This window comes from Oryctolagus cuniculus, chromosome 6 (genome assembly GCF_964237555.1).
Source record: "Oryctolagus cuniculus chromosome 6, mOryCun1.1, whole genome shotgun sequence".
Classification (NCBI taxonomy): Eukaryota; Metazoa; Chordata; class Mammalia; order Lagomorpha; family Leporidae; genus Oryctolagus; species Oryctolagus cuniculus.
Genome location: NC_091437.1, coordinates 895,462 through 898,392, shown reverse-complemented (window position 1 = coordinate 898,392; position 2,931 = coordinate 895,462). Strand labels below are relative to the sequence as shown.

Genomic DNA, 2,931 nt, shown 5'->3' with positions numbered 1-2,931 from the left:
CTTGCCCCAGGGGTGGACAGCTCTGTTAAGACTCTGGAGCCTAAAGTATGACTACTCTTTTATCAATGAACTTTTAATGAACTAAAAATGGCTTTAGGCAATGCTTCGCTTCAATTTCTCTGAGCAATGGAATGGGCCTTAAATGAGTGGTCAGGGTATCCAGACCACCTGACCTAGACCTGCTGTTGGCATGCGCTGCTGTTACTAACCCCAGGGAAAGTGCAGAGAGCAGGGGCCATCATCCTGCTAGGATCTCCTCTGCTTTGTACTGGATTCTACTGCCCACATGCCCTGTCAACAAATTCCTTTGGGAAGCAGGTGTGGCTCAGGCCTGCTGAAGAAAAACCAGCTAAATTTGAATTTCAGATAGTGAATCTTCCCAGTGTGAGTCTATCAGAAACAAGAACTACAAGACATCCTTGATGCTTCTCTGGAAGTCACATGGCTGAGCCTGCAGGACTGAGACTGTGGGGCCACAGAGAGCATGTCCTGGCCCTCAGGTCCAAGTACAAGGGTGCTGGGTACTCACACCACCAAAGCCAACACTTGGGAGGAGAGCACTTTACTGCAGGGGTGACTCTTGTAGAATCAGTCTTTAACCCACCGACAGTAAAGATAAAAATCTGTTCTGAAACTGTGCCCTGTGGTTCTCACACCTCGCATATAGCTTGTAACCAAGTGCAGCTATGGCCTCTGGGTGAACACTGGCAGAGGGCAGCCTAGCTAACATCCTGTTCCTTACAGGACTGTTGGGGACATAGCTTCAAGCAGCCACCACTTAATTGTGAATCCCCATCCTCTGTTTCCCAAACCCAGAGTAGCAATGGGGAGCCATGCAGGGTGTAACAGAGACTGCTTGTGAAGAATTTAATTCTGAAAGGGGATTGCCAATAAGTGAGAGAGCAAAGGCTATTTGGAGAAAGACCCTCTAGGGCAACACCAAGCAGTCTGAGCAACAGTGAGGACCCCCAGCGCTGGTTTCCAGTAGCAAGAAAGAGCAGAGACCCTGTAAACACCCGGCCCCCACCCTCTGTTCCTCATTGCTCACTTTAGCCATTCCGTCCCTCCATGAGTCACTTACTGAGACCAACCACACGCTGGGTGACTTCCTGGATGCAGGCACTACAGGAAGAGCAGGACAGGTAAGGTGAGAGCCCTCCCCAGGCGTGGCAGACAGCCACGATGTCACCCAGTCCCCATGGCCTATTCAGTAGCTGGAACAGAGACTCAAATAAACAGGGACATTCTCCTAGATGAAGAGCACAATGGCTCCTGCTGCCAATTCCCTGCTCCTGGATTGTGGCCTGGGAAATCTCATCCTAGCCAGACCCCCACCTTACCCCACCCCACCCCGAAGTGTCGTCTCCACTGCCTCTTTCCCATGTGGAGTGTGTTGGGTCTTGTTTCCCTCCAGGTCTTTGGGTCTCCCTGCTCCTGGGAGCTGCCACAGGCAATGCTGGTGAGAAATAGAACCTCGTCCTCTGACTTTGTGTTCCTGGGCCTTCAGGTGAGCAGCGAGACCACAGGGGTGGTATTTACAGTCATCTTTGCAATCTTCGTGGTGGCTGTCATGGCAAATGTGCTCATGATAGTCCTGATCCAGGCCGACTCCCTCCTCCACACGCCCATGTACTTCCTGCTCAGTCAGCTGTCCGTCATGGACACCCTCTTCATCTGCACCACAGTACCCAAGCTCCTGGTGGACATGGTTTCCAAGGAGAAGACCATTTCCTTTGTGGCCTGTGGCATTCAGATCTTCCTCTACTTGACCGTGATCGGCTCAGAGTTCTTCCTCTTGGGCCTCATGGCCTACGACTGCTACGTGGCCGTGTGTAACCCCCTCAGGTACTCCGTTCTCATGAACCACAAGGTGTGTCTTCTGCTGGCTACTCGGGCCTGGCTGGGCGGCTCCCTGGATGGCTTTCTGCTCACCCCCATTACCATGAATGTCCCATATTGTGGCTCCCACACCATCGACCACTTCTTCTGTGAGATCCTGGCCGTTCTTAGGCTGGCCTGTGCAGACACATCCCTGCATGAAACCCTGATGTACATCTGCTGCGTTCTCATGCTGCTCATCCCCATCTCTATCATCTCCACCTCCTAATCCCTCATCCTGGTCACCGTCCACCGCATGCACTCCGCAGAGGGCCGCAAAAAGGCTTTTGCGACCTGCTCTTCCCACTTGACCGTGGTCAGCATTTTCTACGGGGCTGCCTTCTACACCTACATGCTGCCCAGTCCTTCCACACCCCCGAACAGGACAAGGTGGTGTCGGCCTTCTACACCATTGTCACACCCATGCTGAACCCCCTCATCTTCAGCCTCAGGAACAGGGATGTGATGGGGGCATTTAAAAGGATGCTGACACGTTGTTCATCTGCTCAGAAAGTAGTGACAAGTAACACCTAGGCATTCAGCAACAGCGACAGGAGGACAGGGCTTCTAAGAACCACCTCCATGTGCCCTGTTCCCTCAAAGTGTGCCTCCTGTTGGGGATTAGGATGCTTCAGTCTGTCAGGACTCCTGCTCCTGAGGGAAGTGGGGGATGTAGGGACCTTTTGGCAAAATATTATAAAAGAAATGATTATTAAGTAAGCCCAGGAATTCATTGTGTCTTTGTTTTTTGTTTGTTTAGGGAAAGAATTCAAATATTCATAGTAACTGTTTTGTGTTGAACTTGGCCTTCTTCACAACCTATTTCCTGGTCAAACCAAACCAAAGCCCTAAAAAGCTACCTAATTTTGTGCAGCAAATTGCATGATGATTTCTAAAGCAACAATGTAAAAGAATGCCAATCTAAAAAGCAGTGACAAAGATGATGAACCACACAATTCACTCATGTTTTTTATCATGAGATTGATACCACAACCTTGAGAGCTCGGATCATCCTTGCCTCTGTTGTGCTGATGTCAAAGCTCCCAAATACTT

The 2,931-nt window shown here is 50.5% G+C and overlaps 1 pseudogene; it reads left to right on the top strand.

The window, feature by feature from the left end:
* The first annotated feature begins 1,453 nt into the window (after window positions 1-1,453).
* Window positions 1,454-2,479, top strand: LOC100354590 (olfactory receptor 2T11-like; annotated as a pseudogene).
* Window positions 2,480-2,931: the final 452 nt, after the last annotated feature.